Source organism: Peromyscus californicus, unplaced genomic scaffold (genome assembly GCF_007827085.1).
Source record: "Peromyscus californicus insignis strain IS unplaced genomic scaffold, ASM782708v3 Scaffold_5__1_contigs__length_169319896, whole genome shotgun sequence".
Taxonomy (NCBI): domain Eukaryota; kingdom Metazoa; phylum Chordata; class Mammalia; order Rodentia; family Cricetidae; genus Peromyscus; species Peromyscus californicus.
The window spans coordinates 157913371-157941013 of NW_026294573.1; the positions used below are offsets into that span (position 1 = coordinate 157913371).

Consider the following 27643-nt stretch of genomic DNA (forward strand, 5'->3'; position numbering starts at 1 on the left):
GTCTTCTATATAATAATTCTATCTGTAAAAGCTCCCTGAGTCTGGTACTCACCCATTTTACAAATTAAAAAAAAAATGAGACTATGGTTATACATTGAAGTCAAATAAGAACTATAAAATATAAATGTTACCAAAAATCAAATATATGTCTTTTCTATAGAAAATACTAAAAATTTGGTGAACACTATGATGTGTTATTTTCCTATTGCTACTTAAGAAATTGACACAAATTTCCCACCAGAAAGTGGTGGTTTACCTGAGACCTTTGGCCAAACATGTCAAACTCCAGGAGCTATATGAACCATGCTCCTTTCCAGATCATTTCCTGGCTCACAAGGTGTTGGCAGAACTGATTTACTTGAAACTCCACTAGGGAGGGGTCCCAACTGTCTTCCTAGCTGTCAAGTGGAGGCTGCTCTTAGCTTGTGACACTGTCTGTAGTCAGGCCTTGCCTCCTGATCCAATGACAAGACCTATGGCTACAGCAATGTCTTTATTTCAGGCCACGTAGAGAGGCTTTGATTCCACTCTGCTAAAAGGGAGTTTAGAAATGTGTTAACTGATGAGGGGAGAGAAACCTATCTATCACCTTTGCTATGTCAAACCTGCTGGAGAAAGCTAGTCTCAGCCTTCCATGGGTTGAGGGAACTCTGCCAAGGTTCCCTTCATTTAGAGTCCCCTAAATTCAGTGACCACAGCACACACTCACCATAGCTACCAGAGTGGCATTTCCTTGCAATTGTGAGGATTAGGGCTATGAGCATCATTTCATACTTAGTAAACCTACTATTCATTCTATCTCATTCTCATATTCTCCAACCCCACAGTGACAGCAGTGATGTACTTGGTGTGATTAACCACACACCCTGAACTCAAGCAATATAATCTGACATAAGGAATTAAAGAGCCAAGCGCTTTGCATTTAACATACATACTATAGATTAGACATGATGTAGACTAGACAAAGCTAACAAAGGGAGGAATGTTGGCATAAATGTGTCACAAGGTAAACATAGCTGTCCTGAATTCCAGCCCAGAAAATGCCTGCATCTCTTCATCAGGACACTCTTGGTTCCCCACTCTGTTTTCTATGCTCTATTTTGTTAGCTAGGAAACTTTTTTTTCCATAGAAGCAGGAGCTTTCAGCTGAGTCCAGCCCACTTCTGGATGGTAGATTTTCATTTTATTTTATACTCTTTTTATTTTCATTTTATATTCTCTCTTCTTTTCAGACCAAGCTAACAGTGTTTCAGCTGACATGAATTTCTCAACAGCTTTGTGGGTATTGCCTGCATGTCACTTGAATTTTAATAGGAGAAGCTGCCCATGAGATTTTTCAAGTTGACCTCTTTTTGATTTTATTTCTTCCATAGATGGATAAAATACAGCATCTTTAAGCTTCCCAGAGGCCATCTGATTTACTTGTGATATAAAGAAAAATTAGGTTCTAGAAAAGATTTTATGCAATTAAATATTCAAACTTTTTGGGACTATAGAAATTTTAGTAAAAATATACATTTACACACTTAACATTAGATCATAGTAGTTGATTGCAAGTCTATTCTGGGTGTTCTCCTTAGCTATGTATGCTCAGTTTTTGTTTATAATTTCCACTCTTCATATCAAGAGATAATTTGGTTAATATTTCTGTCACTAAAGAGCAAGGATGCACCTTCATCTAATACTAGGCATGTTTGTTTCTTTCTTCATGATGAGCCTTTATTAGCAGCAGTTTTCAAATTCACATTGCAATGATTAGTCTTCCCTAGCCAATTGTGATGTTCCCCCTCCTCCCTCTCTCTGAGGGGGGTCAGGTGTTTATTTCCCTCACATGTAGGATGGTCCACAAACACAATACTGTGGTTCCAGCACTGTGGAAAGGGGAGCATCCTTGGCCTCTTAGGATAAGAGGATTTGGATTTGGCCTTAGTGTACAACAAGAAAGGAAAGGAAGGTGATTTCCCTCTCCTGCCCGTGGTTGGGCCTTAAGGGACAGAGTCAGTTCTACTCCTTCCACCTCTCAGCCAGGAAGCCACCTTGGTGACATATTTCATTCTAACCATCACAGTAAAGCTTGGCCTGGTCCCAACCATTATAGGGAAGTATAAAAGGTTCAGGAAGGTGCAGTGTAGATTAGGCCACAAAATTGGGCAGATGGCATCATCAGAAGCATGTGACTGGTGGAATCAGTTAGTAAGCTTCCTGACAACCTAGTCCTGGCTTAGCAGAAGGGTAGAGAAGACAGATGATGCTTACTGTTTGGCATTGATGATGTGCACAAATTCAGGCTTGAGAAAAGCACCAGTCATGAGGAAGCCATCTTTATCAGGTTGGCTTCCCAGCTCTTTGTAGGCTGTGCTATCATAGAACATCCACAAGTGATTCAGGTGCTTTCAGCCACCACATCAGAGACATTGGATTTCAGCTACTCCAGAGCTTCGTGTGTACTTCCTGAGTCTGCTGAGTTGCAGTCTTGCCAGTACCATGGTCTGTACAGGTTTATAGGCCAGGAGGACTTTGTTCCAGTCCTTCATATTATCTGCAATGAACTTGATTTGCTTGAAAACAACATTCTCAGTGATGCCAGCTTCCCTTTTATGCAACTTCTCCCCAAAGCAGGCCATCATTCCAAGTCCCTCTGCTAGGGTATGGACCACTTTCTGCCCAATCATCTCACTGACTCCCCAAAGATGTGCTGTTGTAGAATATTATTTTAAGGTGTGTTACTTCTGTTTATGTTGAATTTGTTTAATTCTATAAAGCTGTGTTCCTGTGCCTGTGTAAAACATCTGATGGTCTAATAAAGAACTGAATGGCCAATAGCAAGGCAGAAGAAAGGATAGGTGGGGCTGGCAGGCAGAGAGAATATATAGGAGAAGAAAATAGATGAAGAAGTGAAAGAAGTAGTCAGAGAAGGAGGAGGACTCCAGGGGTCAGCCACTCAGCTACACAGCAAGCCACAGAATAAGAGTAAGATTTACAGAAGTTATAGAACAGGAAATGCCCAAAGGCAAAAGCTAGATGTGATAATTTAAAGCTAAGGAAAGCTGGCTAGAAAGAAGCCAAGCTAAAGCCAGGCATTCATAATTAAGAATAAGTCTCTATGTATGATTTATTTAGGAGCAGGATGGCAAGATCAAAAAAAAACCCAACAACATTTTGGCATATGAGCTTGGGGCTCTAATATCCATCTACAGCCTGAGAAAGCTCAACAATAACAATAACACAAAATACAGCTCCTTTAAGAGTTTTGGCCAGAAAGTTCCTGCCAGTTAGTGAGCCCTTGAGCAGCTAGTACCTTAAGTAGGAACAAAAAACTAAGTAAAAAACACCTGCCACAGTACAAGCATCAGCATTCCAGAGTTCTAGAAAGGTTGAATGCAGTTTTCAGTCATGAACTTCTCACCAGGCCATGAGCTTTAAGCTTGGCTTTCCCAACCTGAGAAGTGGGTGGAGCCAGCTGAGAGCCCAGCGAGAGTAGCTCTTGGAGAATTCAGGTGTAGGTTAGCAGTTTAAAAATTTGCTGATTAGGTCAGAAAAGACTAGTTATATGCAGTAAAGAGATCCAGATGGACAAACCTCTAAACAGGTTAGAGTGTGTTTAACATTGTACGTAGGCTTAAGAAAAGGAAAAGGGTATAATCATAGAAAATTAAAAAAAAATGAATAGTTTAAAATAAAGTTTTTACAGAGAAAGAGAGTAAAAGAAAAAAGCCACATGGGAAATACACAAGGAGTCTGTATCTGGTAAGTTATTGTGTGGATTTTGAATCTTTTGAATGGTAATAAGCAGAAGAATGTTGTTGGCAGACATGAGCTTGTGAGCAGGACTGCAAAATAGAACCAACCTAGATGCTTTAGGGCTATCTTAACTTTAAAAAAGAAGTCAAAAAATATATTTGTCAAATGGAAATAAAAAATGCTTTGGAGTTTTGTTCCCACAAGAGATGAGAGACTGTGGATGCTTAGAGGGTTAATATGGATCAGGTTTGATCAGGTGAGACCTCCTGAAACTTGACAGGTGAAATCTATTAGCAAAGATCAGTGCTGGTCTTCCCAGAACTTGGCTGATTATCTCAAATTTTTTCTCTGGGACTCTAAAAAAAGGTATTTTTTCCATAGACATCAGAAAGAAGCATGGAGAAAACTATGCCCACATTCCCAAGATTTAGGGGGTTTTGGTAGTTTTTGGTTATTTGGTGGGTTACGATGTTTATTATCATTTAGAGGAATATAGAATATTGATACAAATTTAAAGTTATTTTGTTATGCCATATGTGTGTGTGTGCTTCTATGTGGTGATATTTTATTTGTGCTGAAATGTGATATTTTATTTGTATGTTAATAAATAAAGTTTGCCTGGAGATCAGAGGTCATAGCGAGCCAGGGACAGCAGTCAGGCTGTTGTAGCCCACGCCCTTAATCTGATCACATGGGAGGCAGAGTCTCTATGTGGTCAAGGACTCAGCCAAGCTTGGTGACATGAACTTTTAATCCCAGTACCAAACATAGAGACAAGGAGGTCTGTATAGACAGCCAGTGGCTGTCATGTGGCTGGACTTAGAGCAAATGAGAAAGCAGAACAGGAGAGCAATAAAACACAAGTGAGACATTAGAAGGTCTCTCAGGGGAAGCTACTGCTGATGGTAAGCTAAAGCTAGGTGGCTCTTGCTCTGATCTCTTTGGCTTTAACTCTATATTTGGCTCTGTATTTCTTATTTAATAAGACTTTTTAGAAATTTGTCTACATTTCTACTCTTGTTTAAAGGATTTTTGTATATTGATAAAATTTTAAGGTTATTTTTGTTACAACATATTGTATATATGTTTATAGCATTGTTTAAGTTATTGTACCTATGCAGTTTATTTTAAAGTGTAAAGTAAAATTCTAGCTTACAAAAGCTGTTATTATAAACTATATAGGATAATCAGGAAATATAGGTTCATGGTTAGTCATTTATAACAATCAAATTTGTAAATATGTTAGGTATGCCTTCCAGATCATATAGAGATATATTTTAGATAGACAGATGGTCTTCAAATGTTACAAAGACCTACAGAATATGGCATTTAAAACATTGTGTTAACTTAAGGTTTTGCATGACAATGATATATATCTGCTCCTGGCAGCACCAATTTACTTCAGAGAAAATGATGGGCATTGAAAGAACTCTTTATGGAGTTTGTTTTCATTGTGGCAAGATTAGTTATTTGGGCAAAGAATCTGCTTTTGCCTTGACTGCTTGACTGTATCCTGTGCAGACTAGTCATGCAGAACCCACAGGAAAGAGACTGCTGAATTTTGACAAAACAAAGCAGAATGGTCATTTAGGGTTCCTGCTTCACAGAAGAAACTGCCAGACATTATGCAGGAAACAGAAGAAAGTGACTGATGAACTTTGTCAAAATAAGGCAGGACAGTCCAAAATTCTTACTTCATAGAAAAGTCTTCGAGATACTTTAGGCCTGTAGGCCGAAGATGGATGCCCCAACATTGCAGAGGAACTTTGGATGACTATGCAGACAGTCAAATGTCTCTGTTGTTAGATAAATTACATCTTTCTGGGTCTTTGATGGAGTTAAAGAATAGATAGCTATAGTTTCAGTTTTCCTTAGTTATGATAGAAATTAAATTAGGTATAAAATTTTGAATTCACTAAGATAGGATAGATAATGCATTATTTTCTCTGAATATGTTAACTATAAAAGGATTGAATATTGTGAATGCAATCCTTACTTGATAATTGTTATTATATATAGTCTCACAATGTTTAAGTTAAAACTTTTTCATTTTTATATAGACAAAAGGGAGAAATGTTGTAGAATATTATTTAAAAGTATGTTACTTTCGTTTATGTTGTATTTGTGTAATTCTATAAAGCTGTGTTACTGTGCCTGTCTAAAACACCTGATGGTCTAATAAAAAATTGAATGGCCAATAGCAAAGCAGGAGAAAGGATAGGTGGGGCTGGCAGGCAGACAGAATATACAGGAGAAGAAAAGAGATCGAAGAGTGAAAGAAGAAGTAGTCAGAGAAGGAGGAAGATTCCAGGGGCCAGCCACCCAGCAGCACAGGAAGCCAAGGAGTAAGAGTAAGATTTACAGAAGTAATAGAAAAGGAAAAGCCCAGAGGCAAAAGGTACACAGGATAAATTAAGGAAAGTTTGCAAGAAACAATACAAGCTAAAACCAGTCATTCATAATTAAGAATAAGCCTCCGTGTGTGATTTATTTGGGAGCTGGGTGTAGGCCCCCCAGAAGAATAAAAACAATCAACAACAATGTGTCTTTTCTCCCTGTGCCCCAGTACTACCTATGTGGCTTCTAAGTCTTTGATCATACCAGGCCTGATCTCTACAGTGAAGTCCCTACTAGTCACTTTGTAGAAGTTCTATGCTGCCACAACAATTTTGAGATCTAGCTGCTGCCTGGTGAAGTTGATGTAAGCAGTGTGTGTGGTGGGGTGGGGGGTGGTGCATAAACTACTTCCCTGTTTGCTGGTGCATTCAAGTGTGTACATGAGTTCTTCAGCCACTTCTTTCCATTCATCTTCCACTTTCCCCCCACGAAGAACTACCTGGAAGGCTGGAAGGCATCGTTGCACGGGGACTGACTCTAAAGGTCAATATGAGCTGATATCATCTATTATTTATGTCAAGATTCTTATGGCCTCTCTGATTCCAAGACCATGTGAAAAAACTTTAATGCCTGTAATATCGTCACCTTATTTTCTTTTACAACATCCTTATTGGTAAAGTTGAAGGAGAGCGCGCACACACACACACACACACACACACACACACACACACACACACACACACACATATATATATATAACACACACACACACACACACACACACACACACACACACACACACACACAGTTGCAACGTTCATCTGAGGAGCTTGATTTGCTAATGTGTTTTTCCAGAGAGATTTTGATCTTCACAGCTGTCCAAAGTGGTGTTTGCATCAATTCATCCAGTAATGGTGCCAAAACACTATGAAAGGTTCTAGCGAGCCAGACCATGGCAAACCCAGGCCCAAGCATGGCAAACCTGGCATGCACAGGTTTTGCCCTTTACCTCTCTCTCCCTTGCTAAACCTTCAGATTACATTCCTAAAGCTAGCCACACAGGCCTATTCCCTTAATTAGCCAGTGACTCATTCCTGAGACTGATCGCCAAGGTCCAACTCTCAAAACATCAAAGTCCAACAGCCAGAATTCATTAGTTTGACTAAATTAATTAAATTACCCAATCAGAACTTACCAACAAGTCCTAATACAGCCCCCCCTCCCTCTCAAAAGTAACATTTTTAAAGCTATTTTTAATCACCTTGTCTCATTGTCTTGCTTAATAAAGGATCTATTTGCCTTTGACTTGTGCTTGGAAATTGGTGTTTGGGTGTGGTCTGTTCCTCATCCGGGGTCCTGAGGGGAGCATTCCATAGTTACAGTGGTCCCTTTAATGGTTGCATCTGTTTCACCTTGTAATGGTAGCAAAGCACTGAAAACCAGGTTGAAACCTTAAACTCCAATTTTGGTGCGAGAATGTTGGGAAAATGATGTTTCTGCTAGTTTTAGTTTTTACCCTGGATTGCATGAGTTTTATAACAAATATGTTCTAAACCATAGGATTGTATCAGTTTACATGATGCTAATAAATTGTTAGCACATATTAAAATAGCCATTGCAAAGATCAGAGCTCCAGAATGAGACTATACTAAAGCCCTCTAATTGAACTAATCACTGAGGGTACTAGTTTCAATCATTTATATAACTAGTGAAGTAGTGCCAACAAAGTCTTTGAGCTGCAGGGCTTTTATTAGTCATACTCAATGGCATGCAGGCAAAAGCTTTTGTCATGAATTCTTGAAATAAAAGCTTTTTTAGGAGTTTTGATTCTCTATTGAAATCCCATGTAAACACCCATATTACCTATAACTGAGACAAGAAGTTAAAGAACTGGTGTTACCTGTGCATGATTTTAGTCTAGCAACAATCATTGCCATGAGTGGTTCTTCTCCTTTCAGGGTTATGACATCTTTTCTATTATACTCTGAATGTATAACTAACTAGCATCGACTGCTTTTTGTTAATCTATACTAATGACCCGAGAAAATAATTTTAATTTCTTGAAAAGAATCATAGAGACATCTCAGAAAAATTATCTACCACATAGCTCCCTGACATTGAAGCAAACTGTGTATATAGTGTGTCTTAGGCTCAACCGAATTCTAGAGCAAAGACCGTGTCCTTGATTCATGGAATGATCTACAGCTAAACAGTACTATGGTGTATGGTCCATTGATTTGGCCTCTAACACTCCTGGGATAGAAGCAAATTCAGAAATAAGCAAAGAACAAGTGAGGCATTAAGAAAGGGCTTTATGTTATTATGAATACCAAAACCACTTCGGTGATTGGTGAGGCGTGACACTAATTAATATATTTAGGAAATAAAAAGTATTTTAAAAGTTATTGGAAGTCAGTTAAGTGGTACTCTATTAAGGAAGGTTAAAACCTAGAACAACATACATAACCATGTTTTTCATTTTGTAATTTAACTAGATTTGTTGTTGTTGTTGTTGTTGCTGTTGGTTTTTGTTTTGTTTTGTTTTGTTTTGGGGTGATCTAGAAGACTTCTGAAACCAGGTTCTTTATACCTTGCATAGGGCAAAAATTTACTGGACATCTTTTTTACAAACCCACCAACATCTCTATGTTGAGGTGTTTTCACATGTTGTTCACAGTTGGTAATATCTGGAACCCCAAAGAAGATAATGGATGAGAAATACATCTTAAATGTCACTATGATGAATCCTCACAAAGTGAATATTGCATGTGTAATTAGCATTAGATCAAGAAAACTCAGCACTTAGGACCAAAGATCAGAACATCCTCTTGCAATTTAGAATAGAAGAACAGAAGTAGATTGATGTGCATCATTTTGGAAAGTAGTGTTTGTCAGATGGAGGGGAGACCTGGTGGTGGATGATTCTAGGCACAGGAAATAAAATGAGTTTACATTATGAAAATAAATTCTGGGAAAAAGAACCTGTAAATCCTTTCCAACTTTTTTAGTATGTGAAGGAGCTCTGTTTTTTAAAACTTAAAGCTGTCTTTCATTTGATTTCCAGAAGATTTAAAATTTTAATATTGTATTTGATCTGGTACTCTGAGAGCAATTTCAAAAGATTTTTATGTGAGGAAATGACCTTCTGTAGGTTGATATGCCAGAAAAAACTGAAGAGAAAATTGTTAAGAAATATGATGCAGAGAGCCTAACTCAAGGTCATTACTCCTCCAAGTGCAGTAGGCTGATGCTTCCTGATATTCAACTATGTCATGTGAATCATTTGTGTTTTATGTATCAGTATCTATGGAGTATGAAAGCCTGTAAAAGAATTTTTATACTCTAGCTTTCCTAAATGATCCTATTCAATATACAGAATATGTGTGCATGTCTTCGGAATTCACTAAGGTTTGAAACAAAACAGATTCTAAGAAGAGTTTCCAACAGGCCAATAGGTGATTTATATATGAATATTAAAAACAAATTTGTGAATAACAAAGTATTTTAAAAACACTTCTTGTATGTTTATAACAGGCAAAACATTTTATCTAGCCAGACAGACCAACAGAAACAGGAGACGCCAAATTCTTTTCATGTAGTTGTCTGTATGTGTTTTGCTTCATTCTTCTACAGATAATACTAAAGTTAGCTATCTAGACATTCCTTAAGGAATTTAAGAAGTCACTAGAATAAAAATCCTCAAGTGAATCAATTATGTGCAATGTAGAGTTTCCATATGCTTGCTTACATTGATTTTGTAGTACTTTAAAGGGATACTATGTGTGTCTTTTTAAGTGGCAGGAACTATCTTGGGATGGAGGTGAAAAAAAAGATATTTCTTCTCTTGTGAGTCAACTTTGTGATTTATCCACCACAATGGGTGGTGAGAATGTTCATGTTTGGGTTCAATTATTCACAATGAGAATGTCTTTGGGACTCCTGTGTCCTTGAATTTGGTGGCTGATCTTTAAATTTAAGACAGATTTGTAGTAGATGGTCCCATTAGCTCATACTCTCAGGTTTACAAAAATTCTTTTTTGGTGTAGACTAAAAATATCTACAGATATCTCCACTAAACCCAGTATAATAGACATTATTTTACTAACTAAATTTTGTGGTTGCTGCTTGGCTTTGGCCTTCAAATCATCACAAAACCAAAACCAGGATCTTAACAATGTAAAATAAACTGTAAGATCTTAATATAGGGATTTTTTAAAAATCCTCATATCTTAAATGAAGTATTTCAAACACTTTTTTAAATTCTTGTGAAAATACATTTTTAAGTAAAAACCAATATATATTCTAAGACAAAGAACTTATTGCTATTGCCTCCTTCTAGTGAGTAAATAAACTGATAGAAATTTCAATAGCGTTCACACTAGAAAATTGTGAGTCTTTGATTTGAACTTCAATTTTTTAATAAGAGAACTTCAAAACTGGTACCAGGTCTAATTAAAGTAATAACATCAACATATGTATTTGAAAACTCCATCTTCTTTACTAGACCTTGCTAGATTTAAGTTCAGTGAGTTAAGTGATTCACATTTTACTTGTGATGCCCAATGTTAAGATTGTGTTAGAACACCTTTGTAACTAGCAATCCTGTTCCTCCTTGCATCCACCTTCAAGGTCCAGTGACCAGAATCCCTTGACAATTCACAAATTGATTGATGCTTTCTTAGATTGTTGTTATTTTTTGAAAGTATAAAAGTGCTTCTCAGGCCAAAAATAGAATTAAACAAGCTATCTTGACAGGTAAAGATGCAAGTTTCAGCTTTTCTATGTAAAATAATGCAGATCAATTCAATCTAACGTTTTTCCCCTATAAATGCTGCACAATGTAAAATTGCACTGCTGAGAAAAATCTCATCGGAACACTAAGAACTTAACTGTATAATTTGATTGAATCCTTTTAGAAATTATGAAGCAGAAGTTCAAGAAATGAGTCATTTAAAATATGCATTATAAACAACACAAAACAATAAAGTGGCATGAGGTCCAGCTGAGGCTTGAGTTATTCAGAACATCCTGTGAGGTCTTACTCATCAGTTTCACATTGAGATTTGAAAAACACTTTAAGAATAAGCTGTATTTAGAGATAAAGCAGCCTTCACAAGACTTGAACACTAAATAGGCTTATTTAGCATTCATGTATATGGGAAATAAAAAGTATTTTATTGCAAAGAGAGGAAAAAGTTATCATTTAAAAACTTAAGAAGTAGTTATTGTTGTTTTGTTCTGTTTTTTTTTTTTTTATTTTTTTCCAGTGAAATAAGAGAAGAAAATCTTACAGAACTTTTACACCCACAAGATGACTGAAAACTAAGTTTGGTTTGCTGTATATACTCAGGTACTTTAACAGAAAGCTCTGATATATTAAATAGAATGATCACTGAGTATTGATAAACTACACATTGATTTAATAATCTACCTTTAGCTACAATGTGGCACCCTTTCCCTAGATAGACTAGTAGTCATCAATACAATTTTGTTACACATGTTTTGAGCTGCCAAATTCTTTGTTACTTTCAGTGGCCTATATGAACTGGACAATGTCTCATTTCTTTTTGTGTTTAGGAAGGTTGTAAAGAATGCCATCGAATCAGAGATGCACACAGCAACATCATCCTAGCACCAGTGCATCTTTGTCTAAAGGGATTCAAACTTTTCCATTTGAAACTTTTCCATTTTCATTCTATAGCCTATAGAATTGAAAAGCAAAAATGAATATGGTTAGAGTGTACAGAACATTGAGTTCATAAGTACATTTAAGAAAGTAGTAGAGACAGTTTGGCATTGTCAAAGTAAAAGAAGCATCTTTTTGGTAAGTTTGGTTCACTAAACTTTGGGGCAACTTGATTTTCTAATAATAATGTGGGTGGCTAAAATCTAACTCATTTGAACATTTTTATTTTCATTTCTAGTATGTACTGGAAAAGATACAAATCACTTCACATACTTTTTATATGTTGAAACATTTTAAACTTTATTCTTTTTAAAACATTTTTCTTTTGTTTTTGAGATTATAGTATAATTACATCATTTACCCTATCCCTTTAGTCTCCCACTAACGCTCCCACAGACTTCTCTTTGTTCTTTTTCATATCCATGGGCTGTTTTTCATTGACTGTTGTTACTTGCATATACATATATACATGCATACACACACACACACACACACACACACACACACACACACACACACACACACAGAGAGAGAGAGAGAGAGAGAGAGAGAGAGAGAGAGAGGAACACATTCCTAAATACAACCTGTTCAGTGTGAATAATGTTACTTGCATGTATGTTTTCAGGGTAGACAAGAGAAAACAAGGCACATGGTATACTCATTTCAAGAAAGTTATATAGTGTATTTGTAAAACATGAAAGCTGTATTATTTTGATATAAAATGTTCCTCATGGGCTCCAGTTTCATACTCATGTTGCCCAAGAGATGATGCTGTACTGTGAGACTATACAGACTTTTAGAAGTCACTAGGGTTGTGACATTGAGAGTCATACCCAAGCTCTGGGTTCTGGTTACTGTTTGCTTTCTGGTCTACAGTAGTGTGAAGAGTCTCTACCACATGACTGACCACCACACATTTTTGCATGCCTTCTCTTCTGTGGTGGGCTGATCCAAAATAAATGTTTCCCCCATAAGTTGCTTCAGTGAGGAATTAGCTCACAGTGATAGAAATATATGTCGAACACAGTTGGAAAATGGCTTTCTTCATACTGGTATAATCCAAGTGAATCTTCATCAGGAATAATTTGCAAGCACATCCATAGGTCGTAACACTCTGATGTGCTGTGAGTTATCTGCAATACAATGAAACATAATCTCAGAGGGAAACTACAGAATAATCCTTAAGGATGTGGTATAGCTATGCTGTTTTTCATGACAGATAACTGGTAATCTTTTATTGACTTTTCAATTTTTGATATAGTTTCCCTTTGTGGAAAAAAATCCTCAATGAAAGTTTTATTTTTTGAGTAAAATTTAAATCTTATCTAATTAGGTTTGGCTTTTTGTGTTTACATTGATTGAATCAGATAGCTTACTTAGCCAATGTGATTCCTTAAATTTTTTGTTAAAATATTTTTTAAAAAATTATACAGGCCTTATACAGGGCTCCAATATTTATAATACTGGTCCTGGGAATTACAGATACTTCCAACTAAAATATATATCTACCAAATTTATCTATTTTAAAACTGTAGTTTATGATCTAGGGATGAGGTTCCTGCCACACAAGCACAAAGACCTGAGTTTAGACACTCAGCATGCACATAAAGAGCAAGGTAAGGCAGTGTGCGACTGTAATCCCAGCATCGGGGATGAGGACAGGAAGGGCTTTGAGGCTCATTGGCCATTTAGTCTTACCAGCTAATCAGTAAACTCATGAGTTAGTGAGAGTCTGTCTCAAAAAATGAGGTAGGAAGTTACTGAGGAACACTACCCAAGGCTATTCTCTGGTCTCCACATGCACATTCACACATGTGTGAGGACATCTGAATCTATAAGCATGAGCACATACATACAAACATGTAAACACATTTGCATGGAAAAAAACATAATAAAGTAAAGCTTACAGTTTTACACTGTGGTTGTTAAATGTCACTAAAGGCCAATGTGCTAGAGGATTGACTCTCATATAAGCATGTAAACATACCCACATGCAAAAAATAATAAAAATAAAACCTATAGTGTGATTGTCAAATGTTCCCGAAGGCCAAAGTGTTATAGGATTGACCCAGAGCAATACTGGGGAACAAACTGGGGTTTTAGGACAAATGGACAGACACATGCTCTTGAAGGAGCTTGAGAAGACAACCCCTTCTTTTGTGCTGTGTTGTAAGCAGTGCTCTACAAGATATAATCCTACGAATATCAACCACCATCACAGGTCCAAAGCTGCAGGGACTACTGATCATGAACCAAGTCTTCAAAACCTGCAATTCAAAATAAATCTTTGCTCTTTGGTGTTGGTAGGAAGCTGACTAACATTGGTACCCATGAACTTGAGATAATGTTTCTCCTAAGTCCTCTAAATGCTGTTGGTTTCCTTCTCTCCTATTATGGTCTTTATTTCTGTGATGATCTTTATTCCTTAGTTCTCATATATTATTGAGTTCCCAAAGACAGACCATTTTTCTGAGGTGAATTTTGAAGTATTGAATCTATAAAACTTTACCTTAAAATACTTGGTCTATGCATTAGTTACCTTTCTGTTGCTGTGATAAAACTCCATGACGATGGCAACTTATAGAAAAGTTATTTTGGCTTACAGAACCAGAAGGTTAGGGTCCATAATGACAGTCACAGTATGGCAACAGGCAGCTGGAACATGAACTGAAAGATTATTTATCCAAATATTCAGAGAAAGCAGAGAACAAAACAACAGCAGAGTGAAGCTACATGTTCTCGAAGCCCATCCTGAGGGACATCCTCCAGCAAGACTGAACCTCCTGTATATCATCAATTGCACCCACAGGGGATCACATTTTAAAATACATGAACCTATTGGGACATTTCTCATTAAAACCATCACATTTCATTCCCTGGCACCAATGGCTCATAGCCATATCATAATGTAAAAATGCATGTAGTCCAACTTAAAAACCCTCATAATCGTTACCATTTCTAACACTTTTAAAAGTTCAAAGCCTAATTCTCTTATAAGACTTAAGGCAATCTCTGAATTGTAATTCCCTGTAAATGCAAAACCAATTTACATATTCCAGCCATATAGTGGAATAAAGTATACATCACCATTCCCAGTGGGAGGAATGAGGCCATAGTGAGGAAATGCTAGACAAAAACAAGATGACATGGTTTTAATCCACAGAATTCACATGGTGGAAGGAGAGAACTGACTCCCATGAATGTCTACTGATTCCCTATGCTTTCCAAGGCATGCGCCCCTTCTCAATCAACCAACTAATCTATTAATTAACATAAAAAGAAACACTGAAATATAGATTCGAGCAGAAATGAAGAAGGATGTAACAGGCTAGAATATGGTTTTGTAGTCAGTTTTCCATTCACAGGAAAGATGGAAGAGACACCACTTCATACTCCAGCCGTTGGCTGGGAAGTTATACCTTCTTCTGTCCTCATGGCTGATCTACGTAATTCCCCCTTCTCTTTCTCTCTCTCTATCATTACTTAGTTTTATGATTGCATACTCTTATGTCAGGAGGGTTTTAGCTTTCCAATAGGGCAATAAATCACACACACACACACACACACACACACACACACACACACACACACACACACACACGCGATTCTTTAATTGCTCTATAAAATTCTGCCCAATACCAAGTTGACTAATATTTTGGCTAACCCAATTAGACTGAGTTAAGATAGGAAACTTGGTGAGTGTTTATGGGTATTCTATAACACCTTGCATTAGTTACAATTCAAAGAAACAACTCTTTAGAAACTTGAGTTAAAGAGATGAGGGACTATCACAATTAAACTCCAAAAGTAGCTCAGAATCACTTCTTTCCACTGCTATTCTTTGTAATTCTTAGATGCTCTAAAGTTCAGATATCATGCTTTCTGATTCCATTGATCCAGTTGCTTCAGGGGTATGCCAGTTACTCATTAAGACACCATCATGCTAGGTCCTGAATCGGACACTGCAGGATAGTTCACTGTCCTGTCTATCCCTGTTGTCTCAGCATGATTATTGCTAGAACTCCCTTTTATTTTGAAAAGAACTTTGTTAGGACAAAGGAATCATGTCAGTTCTTCATGAGGCTGATTGCACACCTGGACTTTTTTTTTTTTTAATTTAATCTCAAGCTTCTTCGTTGAGGGTTAAATTATACATTATTCTCTCTCTCTCTTTCTCTCAGTCTCTCTCTCTCTCTCTCTCTCTCTCTCTCTCTCTCTCTCTTTCTCTCATTCTCTCTCTCTCTCTCTTGTGCATGTGCACTCTCTCTCTTATTTAAGTGTTTCTGTTGTGTTCAGAATTCCATACACAAAATTTTCATTTCTACCCTCCCTCTTCCTGCTCCAATTTCTCCTATGTCCCCTGACTTCTCAAAAATTCATAAGCCTTCTTCTGTCATTATTATTGATTCTAATATAACCTACTGAGCTCATTTAGTGTTGCTCATATATTCATGTTCATGTGTTTAGAACTGACCAACCGGGATTAGATAATTTGGATAATAACCAGGATAATTGGATAAGAATCAGAAGGATTATTTCTAGAGAAACCTGATTCTCTTTCTCTCAGAAGCCATTGCTTTTGTATGTCTCCCCATCTAAGTGTGGGACCAAGTAAACATTTTTTTTCCATTCATATTGACATATCCACTGATGTCATTATGCTGTGATTGCTTAGGCAGCCATATTGTTGAGATTTCATGGATATATAACTTCCATATGAGTACCTTTGTGCAGCTGCCATGCTGCATACAGGAAACCTTTGTGCTTCTCCACTACCTCTGACTTATATACTCACTCTTTCTCTCCACTCTTTCACCCTAAGTTCTGAGCCATGGGAGGAAGTGTTGCAGTATAAAAGTCTTATTTAGGACTGAGCTTTCTGCAATCTCTCATTCTTTGTATCTTGGCCAATAATACATTCTGTGTTAATATCTATTTACTGCAAATAAATCTTCTCTCATGATGGTTGAGAGATAAATTAATATGTTGGTGTAGCAATAAGTCATTTGAACCTATAGCTAGATAGACCCTAGAGGGGGACCTATTACTGTCACTGTGCTAAATGGACATAGTATCAAACTGATTTAAAAAAAAACACTTCAGTTTCTTTATAAGAACAATTATATATATTTAAAAAATGGATTAGCCTAAAGATTAAATTATTACTCTGATAATACTAGAATCTAGTGAGATTACACCATGATAATATTCTTTTTTTTAAGGCAAAGGTGATAATAAATTCTGTACAGAAGCTTCTATAGTTTGGAAGTGGGGCCTGATTATTCCTCAGTGGTAATTGTGATTAACAGTGGTGGTGAAAGTTTTGAGAGATGAGCATTTACTGGAGGTGGTTATTTGTGTTATTGTAGGTCTGAGGTGTTTCCCTCAGACCTCTTTAGTGCTTCCTATGAAAGACTGGCTATGAAAAAGCAAATATTATACAGACTGCTTTTGTTGTTTCTTAAGCTGGCTCAAACACCACATACTCATTTGTTTGTCCTAAACCCACCTTTCCACATTTGTTTGTATGCAAATGAAAGCCAATAGCTGAACTGGTGTCTGTGTTAATTCTCCAAAGGTGTGTGCAATACACTTCTTCCCATAGACCACAGCTTGCACCATGCATTTGGTTACAGTGAAGTAAATGTGTTTAATATAAAAATCCAAGACAATTTAGGTGATCTCAAGGCCAGTGTGATGACTTAGCAAGTTAATAAGCAGCTGCCGAGACTGATTACTGGAATTTCATTCCTAGTCTACACACGATGAAAAGGTTACCAAGTTCTAGCAAAGTTGTCTTATATATTCACGTGTGACATGTTACATGCATGCCCCCTACACTAAAATGAATACATGCAATAAAAATAAGTAATCTTTGCTAATATTTTAACACATTTCATAACTTTCATAAATATTATTAAAAAGAAAATAAATTAAATTTTCATTTTTTCTTTCATTACACTTATTCCTATTTAGTAACAAACTAACAATTTATTGTAAATTGTTTCAAAGTGTGTATAAATTAAGATACATTTAATAACAGTAACTTATTGTTTACAAATGATGCCCATATAGTTGTCATTGAAAAAATAAATCAGTAATTTTTTATTTTGATATGTTAAATATCAATCATTTTCTGAATAGGTAAAACTATTTAAATGGTCATTATAAAGTTTTCGTTTGAACAGAGCTTTAAATACAAAACCTACACTCATATAGCATACACTGATACAAAAAGACACAATACACGTGAACACAGTTTCCTTGAAAACCATGTGACAAAAATACAGCTCTCCACATTATTACTTCTCTTCAATACAGTCTTAATCACTTATTTTGAATATATCACTAAATCATTGTAACTCAAGAAAAGTAGAGTAATGAACCCATTTGTGAGCTAAGGAGGTATTTAATAAAGAAAGCTCACAAACCTAGTAAAACCCAGATCCCCAAACAAATCAGAAGCCAGGTAAGGAATGAAGAGCCATCAGACAGAGCCCATCAGCAGGACAGCTGAGTTTATGAGTGCATATTGTTCTGAATGTGTCATCTGCAATATCTCAACACAGTGGAAATCAACCCTCCATTAATGTAGCCCAGAGAAACTTGTCTTTAAAGGTAAGAGGTAAAACTTTACACTGTAGAATTTTATTCTCAAGTCAACTTTTTAATATTGTGTCTCTTAAAAAAGAGAAACGGTTCACAAATGACCAAAGCTCTTAACCAAAAAGGTTTTTAAAAATGCTGCATATCTATAATCTGCATTATTATCTACTAACTCTATGTCGGTCCGAGATTTTAAGACAGCTGACTATCTGAGTGGTTTCTCCTAGATATGCTACAAAACATGTTACTGCCTGTGTTAGTTACATTTTGGTTGCTGTTATTAATCATCACAAACAAAGGTAAATTAAGGAACAGAGCCTTTATTTTGGTTATGATTCTAAAGGGATAAGTCTATATTGATGTTAAGCATGGCAACAGGAGCGGGTCCTGAGAGATCAATTCTTCAGTGGCAAACAGAAAATAGAGAGAGTAAACACGAAGTGGGTTGAGGCTCTCAAAGCCAGGTTTGAGAAGTGTGTCTTCCAGTAAAGTTGTACCACTTCCCTAAGCAGCTCAACCAATAGATAACAAGTCTTCAAAGACCTAGGTCTATGAGAAACATTCCCTTTGAAACTTCCACATAGCCCAATTTTCAAGGAGTCCATAATTGGTGGTTCTTTTTTAAACATCATGGTACTTTTGAGAAATTCATTCTTGAATTTTTATCATCTCCACCCCACTTGCTTCCCCCTTCTAGCATCCCATTTATTTCTCACTCCCTTTCAACATTATGATCATTTGTTCAGTTAGTATTGTTGCATGTGTATGTGTCTGTGTGTGGGGGGAAGGGTGTGTGTATGTGTGTGCCTGTGTGTATATCAGCCTGTGTGTGTGTGTGTGTGTGTGTGTGTGTGTCTTGTGTATATCAGTCTATATGTGTGTGTGTGTCTTGTATATATCAGTCTATATGTGTGTGTGTGTGTGTGTGTGTGTGTGTGTGTGTGTGCCTGTGTGTACATCAGCCTGTGTGTGTTGGGGATGTATGTGTATGTCTGTGTGTATATCTGCCTGTATGTGTGGGTGCCTGTGTGTGTACTTGTGTGTGCATGGGTATGGATAATAATTTTATCTGGTTAAAAACATTTGCCTTTATGCAAGTTTATATTTTAAATATGGCAAATATTATCTTATTTAACATCTAAAATTATAAATTAAGGAAATGCATACCCAAATGGAAAACAAATGCACAAGGCATTGATAAATCAAAATAGGTATATACTTTTATTAAACTGAAATTATTCATTTAACTCTCTTTTATCAAAAATTATTGAATTTAAAATATAAAGACATCATATATTTCTCAATTACTCTTCATATATATGTAAAATACATTTAAATTATGTTTACAGTTTTAGAGAAAGACTTTCTTTTATTTCTGATTATTCTAAGCTTACTCCCTTCCTATTAGCATTTATTTTCCTAAATATATTCATCCCCACCTAAGAACTTTGATAATCTTGGTTACTAGACACCCTCAGGTGAAATGAGGATAGTATTCCAAAATGGGAGGAATGATAAATAAATTTCAGAGCAGTAGGCACAGATACCTGGAGAGAATGTGTTTAATACTCTAATTTCCATCATAAACCAAGAGTAACTCCCAGCCACAAAAATTCACTTGTTCTTTTATAGAAGAATGATTCTCAGTCCAGGTGGGGAAAGGAATCTTAATTTATGTTTTGCTTAAATGAGAATAAGACAGCTGAAATAGAAGAATACAAAAATAAAACACTTAAAATAAAGAAATTAAACCAAGCAGAGCAGGTAGCCTACGCCCTAGGAAAGCAGAGAAGTGCTTCCTCCAAATCATTGATCTGCTTAATACATTTAGCAGATACTTTATATAGAAACGCAAATGCCAATCAGTGCTGTCACGAGCTGCAAATTATCAAATTGTAAACGATCTCTGTAGAGAACAGAAAGAACAATTTTAAAACTCTATACTGGGAGTAAACACAAAGAGGCAAGTAATGGCATGCCTTGGCAGCTCCAACTTGAGTAGATGTCCTAATCACCTACTGCATGCTGTTTCTCCATTTCTCCTTCTTGAATTCATGGGACATAATATTGGAAAATATTCAAATCAAGTATGTGTTTATTTTCAAGGTGAAGTTCAAAAACATTCAAACACCTTAAAATATGCAGAATTGTAGAGCTCAGTCCCAATGAATACATCTACAAAACACTCTAGCCCCGAAGGCTCAGGGAACAGTGTGGAAGGAGGCAGAACAATTAATTATAAGAGTCAGAGGGTCAGGGAATTTGCTGTTAAGATTACATCTCCTAGTAACTTCAGAAGCTCTACCCTTGAAGTCTCACCAACATGACTGTCTAAACCTGAGCTGAAAAAGGACATGCAAATGGATGCCAAACTGGATGGGGAAAAGTACCTAAGAGTGTATCCCTACAGAAAGAAGTAGAGGGACCCAGGGAAGCTGGCAGGAGGACAGGTGCTCTTCCCCAGGGAGGAGTACACCAGTTGGTTGTCTAGTGACAAATTGTCAGTCCTGAAAACACACATGCAAGTAAATGGACTGAACAGATTTCATTCAGGAATGTAAATAGTTATACATTTATATATACACATGCAATAACAATTTAGTGAAAAAAGAAGACAAATTTGAAGGAGAACTGGGAGCATTATAAAGGATGGTTTGGAGGGAAGAAAAAGGGGAGAAATATATTTATAATGTAGAAGGTTAAAAATATGTATACATTTGAAAGATATCTTAACAAGAAAATTGAAAGATCTCACATCCCAAGGTAAAACTGTTCATAAATTCAAATTCATTACCTCTGAAAATATATCACTGCATTGCATATTACTGTTTTATTATTCATGGGCCTTGAAAAGTAGTGTTTTCTATTTCCTAGGCTTCTATTTTTGTGTAGGATATTCTCTGGGGATTGCTTTAGGTGTTTTTGTTTTGTTTAGTTGTTGCGTATTTTTACTTTTGCAAATCTGTGTATGTCTGATATTATTTTATTATGACTATTTCAATATTCATGATACTGATCAATTTGAAGTAGATTTTAGAGTCATCACCCTGACTTATACTCTAGGTACCTGTCACTATGATTACAACAAAAAGTTTTAGGCAGAAGAGTTAGCTTTTTTTGTTCTATATTTTATTTTATTTTATAAGACTTTCACATGAGTACTGTATTCACATCATTTTGAACTCTCCCACGCCTGCCTCCAACTCCCCCATGTAGCCTTTAATTTCCTTAAATTCATGACTTCTTTGTTATTGTTATATAGCCTACTACATAACTCACTGAGTTCATTTACTGTTTCTCTATGTAGGTGTGTTTAGGACTAGCCACTTGTGTTTGAATACCTATCTGCAGGCTCATCCTTAAGAGAATACTGAGTCTCCCTCTGACTTTCTTAACAGGGGGTGATTAAGAGAAAGCAGAGAGATGGTTTAACAGGATGTGCTGCATTTCTAACCTGGCCACTTGGCTTGGTCCAGAGCATGAGCTGCCAATCCAGCAGTCATTAGGGACTACACTCAGAACAAACACCTAGAATCCTCTCTTTACTGCCTATTGAGTCTTCTCCACTCTGGAGAGATGTAGGACTCCTGGCTCCAGAGTTGGCTAGGGTCATGCCTTTGTTCTGCAAAGTAGGAAGGAAGCAGAGAAAGAAAAATAGAAAAGACGATTTCACAGTATGCCTCAAAGACACAATAACAGGCAGATCAATTATAGAAAGGGTTCATACAAAAGTTAATGATATGGGTACTGATTGCTTTAAAAATATCGAGTGCCTACAAATCCTGCAGAATTTCTTCAAGTAGCCTCAGGGGTACATGCTCTCTAGCTAGAAAATACTGTGTAATGTTTTGCAGTAAAATACAAGGCCAGAGAACTTCCTTGAACTCATTTGATTGTTGGATGTACAAGCACCATGGCTTGTATATTAATTCTGTTTGTAAGTTCTACCTTTATGGAATTCTAAGTACTGGTAGATTTTATTTTATATATGCTTTCTAACTATTCATTCTTTTTATTGCCATTCAATATCCAGCTTCAATTTGGTGACTTAAATATAGGAATTTACACTTTTCAGTCTGATTAATAATTTGACAATATTTGAGCATTTACATTAAAGAGTACAATTTTTATTTTGTAAGATTTCTCTAAACATCTTAGTGTAATTAAGTGCATGGGGATTGCTGAGAAGAGTCATATAGAGATGATTTTCCAGACATGATGAGCAGTTTGAATAGATTCCATTTCCGATTCTTTTGAATTTGTAGAATTATTTTAAAGCATGTATAAGGAGAAAAATACTGGAACCAAGAGCAGAAATGAGGCCTAAGGAAAAAAATACAAAATTAACTGAAGATACTGGCTAAGTATAATGAAGAGAAATGTATTACTTCATTTTAAGAGGTTGAAAATGCTATCTAAATTGCTATAATTTCTATTGCATTCAAGTAGTAATGGTTTAAAAAAGATAGTTTAAATCTAATTAAATGTGCTATGTACTTTTCAAAAGGGAATATATTCGGAAATGAAATAATTATAGTTAGCATTTTCAAAGGCTGACCTTAAAATATCATTTCCTTTACTTCTAGTCATCCAAAATGGCAAACGATGCTGGAATGAAAACCACACTTATTAATTACATAGGAACATTCCTTTGAGTTGGTAGCCATTATTTTCTCCAGTTAATTTATTTCAGATGAAAGGCACTTTGTTTATGTTGATAACACTCAGGTTTGCGTCTTTGATTCCAGTACATAGAGTCTGTTAGAATGTGAGGTGTTCTGCAGTTGGCTCCTCTCTCATCTTACAGGAGCTTAAAGAACATTTTACAGAGAAGAATGAGAAATTAACAGAGACAAATCAATGTGAAAAGTAGTAGGTATATAATTTAGGACACTAGAAATCCCAAACTGTATTTAAGAGTATTTCCTAAAACTTACCAGCCTACCACATCTTCATTTTGCAGTTTCAAAGATCTTGTTAACGTCTGTCCAATAAAGAACTTTGCTTTCTTAGTCACTGCAATTATTTGTTTTCAGTAATGGATTTCAGTCTGCCCTGTGTAAATCACTGAGCTAGAGGGACCAGTTAACCCATGATTATTGCTGAGATTGCTGAGGTAATTGTGTAATTTTCTTCTAAATTAGGAAAATAAGCATTACCAAATCATGATATTCTTTTAAAATGAACATTAGAGAATATATATATGAACTTTATTTCTCCAACAATAACTCAGATATAATGAAGTAGCTAGGAAATTTTAAATGTCTTTAGAACCTATTAAAATTAACTTAAGACTATATTATACTAGAGATTATTTTAGTCAAAAGCTTCTGGGGTTTTCTCATTTCCATTTGCAGTCTGGAAAACACACTGGTTATAATAACATATTGTCTATACCATTTAAGCTTTTCCCATCAGCAATAAAGTACACATTTTTGTCTTTGAATTATGGATCTTTTTAGATTTTTTTACATAAACTTTTTTTACCTTATTTGTTGACATTTTGCCTCTTCCATTCATTTTTGTCTCACAAATACTGTTTTCTTTCATGAGTTATATTTTCACAAATTATTTTTCAAGCATAATGATTGACTTAAATAAACACATTCCTAAATAAAATTTTACACTAGAGCATTAGAAAGAGAGATGAATGAATAAATATGAATAAAGCATATTATTTTCTCTTTTGTTCATTCATTTTCCTTCCTTTATCCCACAAATTTCTACCTTTTGTAAAGGTTTTTGTAATGAAAACAAGAAAAGACAAAAAAGCAGCCAAACACAAAAGGGACCGAGGCTAGTAGGAGGCAGCTGCAATTGAGTGAAATGGTGTCACATTTGAAAACCAGGCTTCCTGAAGAACAGCCAAAGCATCCACAGTAAATACTCTTAAGTTTATTTGTTCTTTCAATTTGAGTTTAAAATAATGTTTTACAGAGCTGTAATAAGATGACAGCTGTAAGGTATCATAAAGCTGGATGAAAGTATTAGAAACGTGATCCATAGAAGGGCAACTGAAGGATTAAAAATTACACACAACATCAGAGGTAGTATTTTGAGCCTACACTTGGGAACAAATGTACACACAGACAAAGGTACTGTAACTAGCTAATTAGCTTGTTATTAATCAAATCTGTTAACTCCGAAATTGCAACACTGTGTCTAAATTAATTTCAGGATTAAGCCAACTATAAAGTATAGAAAAGTTCTGACAAACTTTAATTTTTTTTTTAATGGAAGAGAAGAAAATTGGAAACCACATTTTTTTTTCCTTTAAAAGTTCTTGTTCATACACTGTGAACAAAAATTAAATGGGTGCCTCCCAAACAGATCAAGCCAATCAACTGTCTCACCCATTCAGAGGGCCTGATCCAGTTGGTGACCTCTCAGCCATTGGTTCAGAGTTCATGTGTTTCCATTCATTTGGCTGTTTGTCCCTGTGCTTTATCCAACCTTGGTCTCAACAATTCTCGGGAATCTGTGGCTGATATGTAGAACTGAATTGTACTGCAAAATAAAAATTAAAAAAAAATGGGCTAAATGTTTACTACAGTGTACAATGCCAGATCTTAGTCAACCATTTCATTTACAAGAAACATTTCTTGATCTTTTTAATTTTGAAATTGAAAAATGTTTTGTTTTGTTTTTTTGGTTTTTTTTTTTTTTTTTTTTTTTTACCAAAAAGCTTATTTCAGGTCTAGTTAATAAAACATGTATTGGGTGATGCCGGGTAGGTAGGATGCTTGGACTCATGCCAAATTCCCTAGGTCTACAACCTATTTGTTTATCTCTCTTTAGTCTGGTCCAAACTGAATATCACATACCGCAATCGACACACTACAAGACCTCCACACCTAAGGCTTGGAGCATCACAGAAGAGGAGGTGCAAAGACTGTAAGAGCTGTAGAACCAGGAAATCTCCTTCAAGATTGTGTCTCCTGTAAATGACAGAGAAACTATGCATATGGTACAATATGTCTTCTTAATCCAGAACTGAACTATGATAACACCCATAGATATACTAATGTGTAGGAGGGAAATCTCCTGGGCACCCACATCTAGGCAAAGTTACTGGCTAATGACTACTGAGAGAGGGACATATTATAGGTCTTATGTTGATTGAGGAAAAAAATGTTTTATTTTGTCCCCCCTTTCATTGAAAATATATTCTTTTCTAATACAATGTAGCCTAATTACATTTCCCCTCCCTCTACTCCTCCAAGTTCCTCCCCACCTCCTCTCTCATATGGACCTACTCTCTTTCTGTCCCTCATTAGAAAAGAATAGTCTGCTAAGAGATAACAGCAAAACATAACAAAATAAAATACAATAAGATAAAACAAAAACCATCATATCGAAATTGGACAGGACAAAACAACTCAGGGAAGAGAGCCCCAAGAAAAGGCACTTGAATCAGAGACCCTCCACATCACTCACTTAAGAGTCCTATAAAAATACTGAACAGAAAGCTCTAATATATATGCAGAGGACCTGGTGCAGACCTGTGCATGCTGCTTCACTCTCTGTGAGTTCATACGAGCTGTACTCCATTGACTTAGAGATCCTTGTTTTCGTGATGTCCTCTATCCCCTCTGGCTCTTACACTTTTTCTGCCACCTCCTCCACAGGATTCCCTTAGCTCAGGGGAGGGATTGGATATTATACATTTCATGACTTACTCTTGACAGCAATAGCATGCAATATTCACAGGTTAACCCACACTGTTCTAAAACAATAATACTTAAGGAAGCCACAAATTTGAGAGGAAGTGAGGAGACATGGGAGACTTTATAGGGAGGGAGGAATGATATAATTCTATTTTAATTAAATTTTTTAAAAATGAAATCATAAACAAAAACTTTGTAGAGCCATTTTTTTTTCTGAAGGTAACTATTCTGCTATTCAAACCAAGGTTAGGCAAATGATAAGGTTAAATAAGGAATTTGCCAAAAGTGTACGTAATGCCAGTATGTACTCAAGCATGATTGAAAGCTGAAATATTTTGCATCAGATATTATTGATCAGATTCCTATTCTAAAAAGAATCTAGCAGAGCTGAGCATTAAAAGTGGCACACACCTTTTTTCTCATCGCTAGGCAGGTGATCTCTGAGTTCATGGCCAGACTGGTCTACAGAGAAAAAGGTCTCTGACAGCTAGGGCTACACAGAGAAAACTTGTCCTGACCACCCCCTAAAATAATTAATTAATTAACAATAAATAAACAAAAGAAAGCTTGTAGCATTGGTTTTCTTGTTTTAGCACTTTAATGTATGGTCTTTATAAGAAAATGTGCGATTTTCAAGATTTTCAAGTTTTTTGTTTGTTTGGTTGTTTTCGGTTTTTCGAGACAGGGTTTCTCTGTATAGCTTTTCACCTTTCCTGGAACTCACACTGTAGCCCAGGCTGGCCTTGAACTCAGATAGATCCACCTGCCTCTGCCTCCCGAGTGCTGGGATTAAAGGCGTGCGCCACCACCGCCCGGAAATTTTAAGATTTTTCAATGGCATTGTATCTCCCCATTAGCAGCATCATTTCTTTTTTACCAACTGGCTAAATTGACAGAATTTTCTTGTGGATTAAGTCCCATCTTCCTCACTAACCTTTATATTAACATCTGTGACTCCTGTGAGGTCCTGAGAGGAGGGTAGAGTCCACCATGGTGAGGAAGTCATACCATCACTGAGTTGGATGCAGCTGCTCACATTGTATCTATAGACAGAAAGGGAAGAGAGATGAATGATTGTGCTCTGATGCTTTTCTACTTTTGTATTCAGTCTAAAATATAATAAGCTCAGTAAATGGTGTCACCAGTTTTATTAACCTAATCAAAATTAGGTTAACTGCCTCACAGGCATGCCCAGGGGCATTTCTCCTGGATAATTCTACATCCTACCAACAACCAATATTAACCATAACAGCTGCATTTTCATATTGTTTGCTTCCTGTTTTCTTCTTGCTTCCTTTAGGAGTAGAAAATTTTCTGATAGATTATTTTAGTCTGTTCTCATATAAAATCTCTCACTTTGTCTAAAATTCTCTTTATATCTTACAATACAAAATTAAGGATTTCAATTGCTCTCATAATTTTCTCCCAAAGTTTTACTTATTTGATTCATTTTTTGTAACAAAAACAATCTCCATTTATTGTCATCTGATAATAGCATAAGGGCCACAAAAACAATAAGGATAAATGTTTCAGACTGTGTTACCAGCAGAAGACACTTTTAAAAACAGTGGGCTGTCTTCTTGACTTCCCCTGTCCTTCACCATTT

At 36.1% G+C, this 27643-nt stretch overlaps 1 pseudogene; it reads right to left on the reverse strand.

The window, feature by feature from the left end:
• Positions 1-2252: 2252 nt before the first annotated feature.
• LOC128097085 (triosephosphate isomerase-like) lies at positions 2253-15199 on the reverse strand (annotated as a pseudogene).
• Positions 15200-27643: the final 12444 nt, after the last annotated feature.